This window comes from Erinaceus europaeus, chromosome 1 (assembly GCF_950295315.1).
Source record: "Erinaceus europaeus chromosome 1, mEriEur2.1, whole genome shotgun sequence".
NCBI classification, from domain to species: domain Eukaryota; kingdom Metazoa; phylum Chordata; class Mammalia; order Eulipotyphla; family Erinaceidae; genus Erinaceus; species Erinaceus europaeus.
In genome coordinates this window covers 74,833,040-74,845,243 of record NC_080162.1, presented here as the reverse complement: position 1 = coordinate 74,845,243, position 12,204 = coordinate 74,833,040, and the positions used below count along the sequence as shown (strand labels likewise).

General features: G+C 42.6%; 1 protein-coding gene across 9 annotated transcripts in view; it reads right to left on the bottom strand.

Annotated features, from left to right (window-relative positions):
• TPX2 (TPX2 microtubule nucleation factor) overlaps positions 1-11,576 on the bottom strand; it is a 53,934-nt gene extending 42,358 nt beyond the window's left edge. For 6 of the 9 annotated variants that reach the window (XM_060188104.1, XM_060188157.1, XM_060188165.1 and 3 more), the window contains exon 1: positions 11,148-11,459. The gene's annotated coding sequence lies outside the window, so the exon portion shown is untranslated. The other 3 variants (XM_060188110.1, XM_060188117.1, XM_060188140.1) reach the window with 1 other exon arrangement.
• Between the last annotated feature and the right edge of the window lie 628 nt (positions 11,577-12,204).

Sequence of the window (12,204 nt, the reverse complement as noted above, 5' to 3'; positions counted from 1 at the left end):
CACATATACTAGGGGCCAGGAGCTAGGTCACCCAGTAGGACATACACCTTACCATACAAGAATGCCAATTCAAGCCCTGACTGGAACTTGTGGGGCACCACAGTGGAGGGGAAAGCTCTACAGATGATAGACCATTTCTGTGGCATTTCTCCCTTCTTCTCTATCTCTATCTTATCTGACTCTATTCAAAATAAAAAAATTAGAGAGTTGGGCGGTAGCTCAATGGGTTAAAGAGCACGTGGCGCAACAAGGACCAGCTTAAGGATCCCAGTTCAAGCCCCCGGCTCCCCACCTGCAGGGGCGTTGCTTCACCGGTTGTGAAGCAGGTCTGCAGATGTCTTTCTCTCCCCGTCTTCCCCTCCTCTCTCCATTTCTCTCTGTCCTATCCAACAATGACATCACTAACAACAACAATAATAACTGTAACAACAAAAGGGAAAATAAATATATAAAAAAATTAAATTAAAAATAGCACCCAAGTAGTGGGATCATGCATCCACAACACCCTGGTACTACAAATGAGAGAACCTATTGATGTAGATGAGCTCTCGATTTGCATAGAAAAATCACACTATTTCCAAGTAGATTCACTAAGACTTCCTACATGTGCAATTTTACTGCTCCCAGGTCAACCCCCCCCCACCCCCATTTAAATAGAAAAAGAGACAACAGAGTTTCATTCCATGTTGTGAGACTCCCATGTGCACCAGGATTCAAGATTAGGTATGTGTATGGCAAGACATGCACCCTACCCACTGAGCTATCTACTCAGAATCTGGATAGAAACTTCAACAAAATTCTTTATTAAGCTCATTCTAAAACGTTCACTCTTTCCTATTTATTTTTTGAGCGAAAAAGAGAGGAAAAGCAATAGACCACCACTCCACCATCCATGAGCACTCCTATGTAGCAGCAGGACTCAAACTGAGGACTACATGCACACTAAGGCATGCTCTCTAGCAAGTAAGTCCAGCCCCCCCATTATTTTCTTTCATTACTCAGTTTAACTCAATAAATTGTTAGTGGATCACTCATATTACAGACTTGCTTGAGTCCATGAGATGTGAATTTAATGATATTGGAGTTCCTTCCTGACTCATTTTCAAAGATTAATCTGTGTTTTCATTAAAAAAAAAAAGAGAGTATCTCATCTTAGACACAAAGAACTACTCAAAATCTGGGTGGTGTTAAGGTCCTATACACACTGTATCACATTATACAATATGAACTATACTCCTAATGAAAAAAAGACACAACAACTGAGAAATGCTATATATGTACCAACAACTGTTATTTACTGTAAATCATTAATACTCCCACCAACAAAATAAAAATTAAAAAAGAAAGAAAACTGACATTAACATGATTTAAGCTATTGATTATACCTATTTTATTGAACATTACCAAATCAATAGAAAGCATACTACAATGGAAGTCAACTCCTTCGCCCAAACTCACCCCTTACGAGCTAAGACTTCTTGCATATGTAATCTTACTGCTCCCAGGCCAACTCCGCCCCCACCCCAGGAGGTGTGGGCCGGGTGGTGGTGCACCTGGCTGAGTGCACATGTTACAGTGTGCAAGGACCTGGGTTCAAGCCCCCAGTCCCCACCTGCAAGAGGAAAGCTTCACAAGTGGTAAAGCAGGGCTGCAGGTGTCTCTCTGTCTCTCCATCATCCCTCCCCTCTTGATTTCTGGTTGCCTCTATCTAAATAAATAAATAAAGATAATTTTAAAAAAATGAAAAAAGAAAAAGAGATACCAGAGTTTCATCCATGCTGTGAGACTCCCACGTGGCACCAGGATTCAAGGCTAGGTATGTGTATGGCAAGACATGCAACCTACCCACTGAGCTATCTACTCAGAATCTGGATAGAAACTTCAAGACTAGAATAGTAACAGGAAATTTCTGGCTAATAAAAATGAAGTTTTGGGTTGTTAGAAAAGTTATTTTGGGAGTCGGGCGATAGCACAGAGGGTTAAGCACACGTGGCGCAAAGCGCAAGGACAGGTGTAAGGATCCTGGTTTGAGCCCCCAGCTCCCCACCTGCAGGGGAGTCGCTTCACAAGTGGTGTAGCAGGTCTGCAGGTGTCTATCTTTCTCTCCCCCTTTTTGTCTTCCCCTCCTCTCTCCTTTTCTCTCTGTCCTATCCAACAATGATGACATCAATAACAACAATAATAACTACAACAATACAAAAAATTAAAATGAATAAATGAAAAAAATCATTCTAAAAAAAAAAGTTTTTTCCCTGTGTTTTTCTATGCAAAAATGTGTCTACAAATCTAATAAGAGATTTGTAGACAAGCTCTTACTTTCCTGATACAGTTACTGTCCGTGTCCCTGTCTTTTCTGTTTATTCTTCTTCTTCCTGCATTCAAAGTAGACAATAATGGTCAAAGTTATAGCATTCATTGTGCTTACATGAAAGGATGATCAAAAGAACAGACATAGGGAGCTGGGTGGTAGCGCAGCAGGTTAAGCGCAGGTGGCACAAAGCGCAAGGACAAGCGTAAGGATCCCGGTTCCAGCCCCCAGCTCCCCACCTGCAGGGGAGTCGCTTCACAGGCAGTGAAGCAGGTCTGCAGGTGTCTGTCTTTCCTCCCTTCTGTCTTCCCCTCCTCTCTCCATTTCTCTCTATCCTAACAACAACAACATCAGTAATAACTACAATAATAAAACAAGGGCAACAAAAAGGAATAAATAAATATTAAAAAAAAGAACAGACATTACCCCTAACATTGCTAATCACTGATGATCAAAATAAGCAATTCCAAACTTACACTTTGAATAATTATATATACTGTGTGTGTTTATTTAAATGTGGTGCCAAGGATTGGATTTAGGATCCACACATGGATTCTACCACTAAGCAGCTTCCCTAGTACGATTTTTTTATCTTGATTGTTTTACGAAAGGGAGAGGGAAGGAGGGAGAGAGAGGGAGAGAGAGGGAGAGAGAGGGAGAGAGGGAGAGAGAGAGAAGAGAATGCAAGTACTGTCCCACTGTAGTGTTTCACCCTTTGTGTTGTTGCCTCCCATGTGGTGCCAAGCATCAAACCCAGGGCCTCATAAATGTAATTAGGGAAACTCTATCCCTAAACTACCTCCCCACCCCCAATAATGCATTTTTGTGTAGCCACTATAGTTACATTTTCTGTTACCTATAGTCAAAAATAACTCCAATTAAAATATAAGTTCAGAATTCTAGTCCTGTCTGTGCTATTGTGTGTGTGTGTGTGTGTGTGTGTGTGTGTGTAATAGGCAAGTCACCTGAGCTCCCTTTCTATCTGCTTTCCATAAACAAATGAGAAGGAATTTCAAATGCTTTGAGGTACTTTATCATAAAATATCACTGTAGGGGCCAGGCGCACTAGGTTGAGAGCACACTTTACTGTGCACAGGGACCGAGGTTCAAGCCCTCACTTGCCAGTCAGCTTCATGAGAGGAGAAACAGTGCTACAGATGTCTCTCTCTCTCTCCCTCTCTACCCTCATTCCCTTTCCATTTCTTTCTCTTAAAAAAAAAAAACTCACTGTCTTTTAACCTATTGATACTTTTCATCTCCTTGACCACATTTCTAAGGACCCTTACTGAAAGATTTCCCAGTAACTGATAGTGGTTAAAATTCCCTGCTGCAAACACAAGTAGAACCTGAAATGGAATTGGCATATTGCACCCAAGTAAATATGTGGGTGGGGAGAATAAAGGTCCATGAAGGATGATAAATGACATAGTGGGGGTTGTATTGTTAAATGGGAAACTGGGGAATGTTATGCATGTACAAACTATTGTATTTACTGTTGAATGTAAAACATTAATTCCCCAATAAAGAAATAAATTTTAAAAAAAGAAGAAGGACCACACAGCTGTGCAGAGGACTTGGATGCAAGAGGTTCAATCCCTGGCACCAGAGCTGAGCAGTGTGCTCTGCTAAAATAAATTAATTAAATTAAAAAAAAAAAAAATTCCCTGCTGCAAAGTTTTCCTATTCTTGTGAACAAACATTATCAAGACATGGGAAAATCTTGAATTCCCATGATCTTAATGCCTAATCCAGGTCACTGGGAACACTTCCCAGACAGGAATGTAATGAAGACAGCTAAAGGCGGGGGGGGGGGGGGGGGGGGGGGGGAGAAAGACAGAAATGCAGCTACCCTGCTTAGCCTTCTAAAACCACTTTGCACAAAAGCATGCTGCTGAAACCACCTGCAGTGTTCAGTTTTAACCCTTCACATTTTTTGTTCTTATAAAGTGTTTTGCTCTTATAAATTATGGAGCTGTCCTGCTAGCCTCTATGGCTGACAATATGCTTTTTTTCCATTTGAAAGATCTTGCCAAATGTCTTCTTTTGCTTCTTGTTTCTAGGATGGGCTCTCCAGCATGCACTATTTTACCACTGCTGGGCCAACCCTTTCATTTGATAAACAGGGAGAGGAAGAAACAACACAGCACCAAATCCACCAGACACTACCCTGCTGACCAAAAGAAAAGAGGTACAAACAATTATGATTCAGGATCATCCTTGCTGTACTGAGGGATTACTGAGGAGACAGTGGAAGTGTGAGGAAAGGGGACAGTGAAGGAAGGGCCAAAGAGGCTTTCTGGTGGAGATATAGCTAAATGACAGACAGGCCTGGGCAAGGATGAATACTGACAGTTTCTAGGGGGAAAGATAAAAGGAAAAGGAAAATTATAGACACTAAAGTGTGAGGTCCTGAGTTCAATCCCCAGCAGCACATGTACCAGAGTGATGTCTGGTTCTTTCCTTCTCTCTCTCTTCCTATCATTCTTCATGAATAAATGAAATCTTAAAAAGAAGCAGCAGCAGCAATGTAACCTATTTCCATATTCATCTGAAATTGGCCACTATTGATTCCTAATCTTTCTTCATTGTCAAAATAAAATAAGTAGCCTCGACACTATATATCAATATATAAAGGTTCAGAGGAAGTAGGGGAAAGAAGCAAATGGGGGCACTCTAATGCGACAACAGTGGACCAGCAGTGTAAGCAAAAAGACCTGTGTAACAAATGTACCTCACTATCAGGCAGGGATAGATAGCATAATGGTTATGTAAAGAGACTCTCATGCCTGAAGCTCCAAAGTTCCAGGTTCAATCCCCTGCACCACCATAAGCTAGAGCTGATCAGTGCTCTGGTTAAAAAGAAAATGTACCTCACTATCCAGCTTATGAGCTGTGCCTTGCCTACATCTAGGGGAGAAAAATCTGTTAAACTTACATCTAGGGGAGAAGAATCTATGTTAAAACCAATTGGTATAAAACTTCTAATGAAGTGTAGTTAGTTTAAATAGGCCCATGCCAGGCAGTGCCATTTCCCTAAGAACACCCTCTCCTACTTTCACAAGGGGTAAGAGATCCCGTTACATTACCACAAGTTAGTTATTTTCATCTTACCCAGGGAGAAAACAGCTACATATTTTTTTTACATAAGGATTAACAGGAGTCAGTAAAAGACACTATAATCCAGCATGCAATTTTAACTGTTAATCAAAATCACAAACTTTAAGTCTGAGAAAGTTAATGGACTTTTTGTTTCCACATTTAAGGTTGCTAACTTCTATGTTGAAATCTGATCTGTTTACAGAGACAGATCTATGAAGCTTCCAGAATTGGGTCAATTCATAATCCAATGGCAATCCCTCAGTGCCCAAGCACTCAGATGTCAGGACAGGACACAGGGACACTTGTTCTAATTTATCACTGTCCAGAAACTTTAAGCAAATATATTTTTCTAGAGTTTCTCTTTCATTTCATAGGACTCTTTTCAAAGAAATACAAACTCAATTCTGCTTTATTTTACTCATAGAACTCTATAAACGATTTTACTATTATAGAACTAACAGGCCTGGATAGAAGTCTATGACTTGGGGCGGAGGGTAGATAGCATAATCATTATGCAAACACTCTCTCATGCCTGAGGCTCCAAAGCCCCAGGTTCAATCCCCCGAACCACCATAAACCAGAGCTGAACAGTGCTCTGGTTAACAACAACAAAAAAAAGTCTATGACTCTAGGGAAAGATAGAAAAAGGCTGGGGGTATGGATCCACCTGTCAACGGCCATATCCCGCAGAAAAGCAATTACAGAAGCCAGACCTCCCACCTTCTGCACCCCACAGAGATCTTTAGTCCATACTCCCAGAGGGATAAAGAACAAGGAAACTTCCAACTATGACACCATCTCCCCAGATAATACCATGCGTCCACCTGCATGTTAGCTGTTACTACTCAGGCAAAAACTAGTAAAGTAATGGGCCCGTTGCAATATACCTAAAATAGACCTATTAGCTTTTTCAAAATGGAAACCCCCAAATCTTCATCTGCAATATTCCTGCCTTTAGGTTCATGATTAGTCAACAATCTGTTTTGTTTCTATCTTAACTCTTTTTTTCAGCCACCAGGTTCCAGACGCTACCTTGATGCCAGCCTGACTTCCCCGGACAGAGGACCCCACCAATGTGTCCTGGAGCCCTGCTTCCCCAGAGCCCCACCCCACTAGGGAAAGAAAGAGACAGGCTGGGAGTATGGATCAACCTGCCAACGCCCATGTTCAGTGGTGAAGCAATTACAGAAGCCAGACCTTCCACCTTCTGTACCCCATAATGATCCTGGGTCCATGCTGCCAAAGAGATAAAGAATAGAAAAGCTTTCATGGGAAAGGATGGGATACGTAGTTCTGGGGAGAGGATATGGAACTTGTGGTGGGAATTATATTGAATTGTACCCCTCTTTATACCACAACCTCATCAGTCATTATTAAGTCATTTAAAAAAAAGAAGTCTATGACTCCACTTACCACTAGGACAAACAATAGTAAGAGAAAATACTTAGTATTTCTCTTAGTATTCTCTTAGAATACCAAGAGAAAACCTTTTTTTAGATAGGACAGAGAGAAATTGAGAGAGATGAGGAAGACAGGGAGGAGAGAAAGATAGACAACAAGGGAAACAAAACGGGAAAAATTGCCTCCAGTAGCAGTGGATTTGTGGTGCAGGCACTGAGCCCCTGTGATAACCCTGGAGACAAAAAAAAAAAAGTAGAAAATAAATTTTTCTTCCAAAATATGTGTTATGGGGAAGTGGCTCAGAGTAGACAGGGCACATGTCTTGCACTCAAGAGGTCCTGGGTTCAATCTTCTCACTGCATAACAAATAGAGCATCATAAATGACAGAGCAGTATTCTACAGTCTCTCTCCATGTCTCTCAAAAATATGTATGTTACTCTTTTATAAAGACACATTAAAGGAAGTCAGGTGGTGGCATAGCAGGTTAAGCGCAAGTGGTGACTAAAGGATCCCGGTTCAAGCCCCTGGCTCCCCACCTGTAGGGGAGTCGCTTCACAAGCGGTGAAGCAGGTTTGCAAGTGTCTGTCTTTCTCTCTCCCCCTCTCTGTCTTCCCCTCCTCTCTCCATTTCTCTCTGTCCTATCCAACAACAACAACAAACTTAAAAAAAAAAAAAGTAGGGGGTCCAGAGGTAGCGCAGTGGGTTAAGCAAAGCACAAGGACTGGCTTGAGGATCCCGGTTCGAGCCCCCAGATCCCCCAACTACAGGGAATTCGCTACACAGGTGGTGAAGCATGTCTGCAAGTCTGTCTTTTCTCTCCCTGTCTTCCCCTTCTCTTTCGATTTCTCTCTGTCCTATGCAAACAATAATGACAGCAATGACTAATAACAACAATAAACAACAACAACTACAACAATAAAACAAGGGCAACAAAAGGGAAGATTTAAAAAAGCCTTCATGCCACCAAGTTGCAGATACTAAACTGACACCAACCTGACTTCCTTAGACAGACGACCTCACCAATGTGTCCTGGAACCCACCTCTCCAGAGCCCTGCCCACTAGGGAAAGAGACAGGCTGGGAGTATGGATTGACCTGCCAGTGATTCTCAAGCAGAGAAGCAATTACAGAAGCCAAACCTTCTACCTTCTGCACCCCATAATGATCCTGGGTCCATACTCCCAGAGAGATAAAGAACAGGAAAGCTTCCAATGAAGAGGATGTGATACGGAACTCTGGCAACAGGAACTGTGTTGAATTGTACTCCTCTTATCCTACGGTCTTGTTGATCATTACTAAATCATGATCATGATCATGATGATGAAGAACAACAACTCTGAACCTCTCCTGACACCTAAATAAGAAATGAAGGGCAAGGTCAGCAAGATAGCTCACCTGGCTGGAACCTGGATAGCATGCCAGCTCTTTGATGCAAACAACCCAGGTTTTTTTTTTTTTAATTTTATTTTATATTTATTTATTTATTCCCTTTTGTTGCCATTGTTGTTTTATTGTTGTAGTTATTGATGTCGTCATTGTTGGATAGGACAGAGAGAAATGGAGAGAGGAGGGGAAGACAGAGAGGGGGAGAGAAAGATAGACACCTACAGACCTGCTTCACCACCTGTGAAGCGACTCCCCTGCAGGTGGGGAGCCAGGGCTCGAACCGGGATCCTTATGCCAGTCCTTGTGCTTTGTGCACAACCCAGGTTTAAACTGGCTCCTCCCATTATACTGGAGGAAGCTTCAGTGCTGTGATTATAAAAGAACTGAAGGTGGTCCCGGAGGTGGCGCAGTGGATAAAGCATTAGATTCTCAACCATGAGGTCCTGAGTTCAATCCCTGGCAGCACATGTACCAGAGTGATGTCTGGTTCTTTCTCTCCTCCTATCTCTCATGAATAAATAAATTCTTAAAAAAAAAAAAAAAAACACTGACGGACCTCCCTACAATAACTCTGTCTCCTAAAGTTTAGTTGCAGTTTTAGAGTAAACTAACTTTAAGATTAGAATACACAGACTTAAAAAAATAAATAAGTAAAATAAAAAATAAATAAAGAATACACAGACTTAAGCATAAGGCTGGCCAAAATAATGCTATTTAAATAACTTTGAAATTTAGACAATTTACCAGTCATATACATTTTTTATTATTATCTTTTATGTATTTATTTGATAGAGCCAGCTGAAATTGAGAGGGAAGGGGGTGACAGAGAAGACACTTGCCACACTGCTTCACCACTCACAAAGCTTTCCCCATGCAGGTGGGCACCAGGGGCTTGAACCTGAGTCCTTGAGCACTGCAACATGTGCGCCCAACCAGGTGTACCACCACCTAGTCCCTACATTTAGTTTTCCATGACAGCAATTTTATGTTCAATTTAGACAGTCCCATCCTGCCTACCAATCCTATATATATATATATAGTGGGTGATTGCTGTGCACCAGGGTTGCTTAGTCCCTACCTAACCAAGTCTGCTTATCAAAAGACATTTTGTCCCATATATCTCACAAAGCTAATTCTGCCTGTTTAAGGCTCTTTGACTTACTTCATCTCTAAATTGCAAGGGCACTTAACATACAAAACTGTAGAAGACTCAGAAGCTGTTCTGTCACTTCAACTGAATCAGTCCTCTGTCTCTCAGCATACCAGAAAATCGCTCAGAACATCATATGCCTACTTCCCAGTACCTAGCACCAAACTGAGCATATATACCTTCAAATATGGATTAGGTAGATGAGCTGGGAGCCATAGTAAGTTTAGTACCAAGAGTTGCAACTCAGTACTGACAAACCCAACAATACTCCAAAACAGCCAAGGGTACTCAGGTTTAATTTAGGGGTAGCTTAACAGAGTGTCTGGCACAAAAAGCTTAACACTGGCCTCTAGCAGCAGATGACTCAACTTTGACATCCGATGAATGAGATAAAATTCAAGGAAAGATCACAGGATGTCAAAGCAAGGTTGAAAGACAGAGCATACCAACTCAACTGATGGTCTTAAAGAAAATCAGTAAACCACTCAGGTGCTGTCTTGTTCTAAGATTAAGGCTATACCACTAGGGGCCTGATGATGATGCACCTGGTAAGTACTATGTGTGCAAGAACATGAGCCAAGGACCTGGGTTCGAGCCCCCGCTCCCCATCTGCAGCAGGGGTGAAGCACATCTTCAGGTGTCTTTCTCTCTCCCTATCTCCATCTCCTTCCTCAGTTTTAAAAAGGAAAAAATGGCCGCTAAGAGAGATGGATTCGTAGTGCTGGCACCAAGCTGCAGCGATAACCCTAGAGGCAAAAAAAAAAAAGCTATACCACTAGGAAATTTTCTGATGAAAAGAAACCATTTAAAAAAAAAAAAAAAAGAGGGAGACAGGAGGTAGCGCAGCGAGTTAAGCGCACACGGTGCGAAGTGGAAGGAGCGCAGGGATCCCAGTTCCTGCCCTGGCTCCCCACCTACAGGGGGGTCACTTCACAAGCGGTGAAGCAGGTCTGCAGGTGTCTGTCTTTCTCTCCCCCTCTGTCTTCCCCTCCTCTCTTCACTTCTCTCTGTCTTATCCAACAACAATGACAGCAACAACAACAACAACTACTACTACAACAATAAACAAGGGCAACAAAGGGAGGAAAAATAGCCTCCAGGAGCAGTGGATTCGTACAGAGCCCCAGCAATAACCCTGGAGGCAGAAAAAAAAAAAAAAAAGGTAACACAATCCTACAGTATTATATTATGATTACACTTTCTCTCCTATTCTGGCAAGAAATTAGAAAGGCAGTAAAGATGCTATACAAAGCGGGGGTGGGGCACTGCACAGATCTACATCAAACAATGAATTTTACACCCTAAATGAAAAGACAACGCCAAATGAAATCAAATCTTCCCTCAATTAAGTTTGTATTTGTGACTATATCTGTTTTTCCCTTTATTGAATGCCAACCTTCTTGAAGGCAGGACTATTACGTATTGCTTATTTCACTATAAATGTATCTAGTCTGGATCTCCTACACCACCACCACCCCCGCCAAAAGAAAAAAGAAAAAGAAAGAAAGAAAAGGAAAAAAAAGAAAAGAAAAGAAAAGGTGGAGCTGTGGCCTGCTAGAGCTCGGGGACTTGCAAGTATGAGATTCTCCAAGCACCGCATATGCAAGAGGGAAGTTCTAATTTTCTCGTTCTCTCTCGTTAATAACTTTAATTAAAAAAAAAAAAAGTAGGGCTGAGTACAACAGTAGCGCTTGGTAGGCTCAGCTAGAAAATTAAGTGGGAAAACACATCCATATTATATACGGGGGGGGGGGAAATGCTTTATTTCCTGTGGGCGTGGTAAAAAGTAAGAACTGTCGTTACCGTTAACACTCGTCTACAGCCTCTCGCAAGTCTTTTCTTCCCACCATTTCCCAAGGCCTCTCCCGCCTCTGCCTCTGGACACAGCGCGCTGATTCCGGTCGGGCAGGTTTCTCGCAAAATGGTCTAGAAGACAAGAGTGGTCGTAGGCCGGGCTCCGGCTCCTCCCTGCCCGGCCGCCGACCTCACAACCGCCAAGAAGCCGCGGCCCGGAGGCGCAGACAGCAGCGACTGAGGCTAGAAGGAGGCCTCCACGGTTCAAACGCCAGGAGAAGAACGCTCTGCCTCCCAGGTCTTGCTGCACTTCCCACGGCAACTCACCTCGTCTCCGCTCCCAAAAATCCCGCCGCCGCCCAGACTCAGTACAGTTGAAAATTTGAACCTAGGCTCACTAATGGAATGAGCCAATCAGAGTGACAGGAACTCGATATCCCGCTCTCCTGATTGGTCCTTATGAGCGTACTGACGCCGGAAGTGAGTATACGTAACTAACAAATAACCGGGAAGGGAGGCTTCTGGGAAATGTAGTCCCGTGCTCCAAACTACTTAGAGAAAAAGCTATTAACACGCCGATCCCCGCCACACACACACCCCAGCCCCCAATAGTGATCCGTTTTAGGTAACAAAACTACAGACATCCTAGACCTCCCCAGAACATTCAGGAGGAAAAAAATTATTATCTGGGAGTCGGGCTGTAGCGCAGCGGGTTAAGCGCAGGTGGCGCAAAGCACAAGGACCAGCATGAGGATCCCGGTTCGAACCCCGGCTCCCCACCTGCAGGGGAGTCCCTTCACAGGCGGTGAAGCAGGTCTGCAGGTGTCTATCTTTCTCTCCTCCTCTCTGTCTTCCCCTCCTCTCTCCATTTCTCTCTGTCCTATCCAACAACGACAACAACAATAATAACTACAACAATAAAACAACAAGGGCAACAAAAGGGAATAAATAAATAAAATAAATATTTAAAAAAAAATTATTATCTGTGGTTGTGATTGTGTTTTGTGCCTTGAGTGTTTATAAGTATTCACTTTATTTTCATATGGAGTCCCCGCCCTGCTGCATA